We start from the raw sequence: 1325 nt of genomic DNA, 5'->3' as shown, positions 1-1325 counted from the left end.
AATACTTTTTTGGGTTGGTTTTTTTTTTGCTATAAAGAGGAGGAAGTTTCTGCTTTTGATCCACTGCCAGGCTGCCCTGGCCCCTTGGGGCTGCCCCATATGGGACCCCAAAGGTTGCCTTCGCCTCCCAACTCTTCCTGGGGGCCCCATGAGCCCCCCCAGGGCTTCGCCTACATGGGATCCCAAACCAAATGATGTGCGTTTACGTTAAATCAGAAACAAGAAAGTTAAATTTAAACTAAGTGCCTTACCAGGGTGCCTGGCTGGGGGGATGCTGCTCCTGGGGCATGGCTCTGTTGGGAATTGGAAGTCGATGTAAACTGTTCCCAGGACCACTATAAAGTGCTGTCAGCAGCCTTAAAAAAAATTAAAGTAACTAATAAGATAAAATAAATCACTGTGGGTTGCAGGGGAATATGAGATGCTGTACAAAGTGATTTGCACTCATTTTCTGCTGGTGTTTGGGCTCTTGGCTGTGAATGCCAAGAGAAGCATCTCCCTGCGCTGGAGCAGGCGGCAGGAGGAAGGGAACACTGGTGAGTTGTGGGGGCAAAGAATATGAGAATATTCCTCATTTGTTAATTTTTTTCCCCAGTTCTGGGGGTTTGGTTGGTGGTTTTTTTAATGCCCTCACCAGGGTAACTTCCCAGGGATTGGGGGTAAATTCAAAATATTTTTTCCTTTATCATCATCTCCAGGGTGAGAGATGCTCCTCGGCTTCAGCACCGTGTGTGCAAAGCCTGGCTGTGCGTGAGGGAGCAGCCTGGTTCCACCTGTCGAACATGCAAAAGCAAGCAGGTGTAATTAAAAAAAAAAAAAATCAAAATTTCAGGGTATAATTGCAAGCAGTAACAGAAATGGCCCACAGGGGGGTACTATGGACCAGGGTGGTTCTGGATGCTTATTCACTTCCTTTAAAAATAATCGGTTTATTTATTAAATAAAGTTTTAACTTATATTTTGATTATTGGGGGGGGGGGGGGTTAGTTCTTTAGTATTTTAGGTTTTTAGGATTTTTGTCCTTTACTTTGTGCGTGTGCGTAGTTGTTTAGTATTTTAGGGGGGTTAGTTCTTTGGATTTTAATTCTTTAGTCATTTAGGGGTTTTATTTAATACCCCCCCCAGACCAGCTGAACCCAGGGGTCCTTCCCAGCTCTGCAGGAGGCAGAAAAGCTTCGCAGACAGCTTTGATGCGGGGAGCAATCCCAACCCTGGCCAACGATGTTAAGACCGTGGAGGTGTCCTAACACCACGTCTCAGGAAGCCACGAAGAAACCGTGGAAAACTTCACCGCAACTCACCCACGCCTTGCTTGTTGGAGAGCA

This window comes from Falco peregrinus, chromosome 21 (genome assembly GCF_023634155.1).
Source record: "Falco peregrinus isolate bFalPer1 chromosome 21, bFalPer1.pri, whole genome shotgun sequence".
NCBI classification, from domain to species: domain Eukaryota; kingdom Metazoa; phylum Chordata; class Aves; order Falconiformes; family Falconidae; genus Falco; species Falco peregrinus.
The sequence above is the reverse complement of the archived record's forward strand: the minus strand, read 5'-3'. Positions refer to the sequence as shown.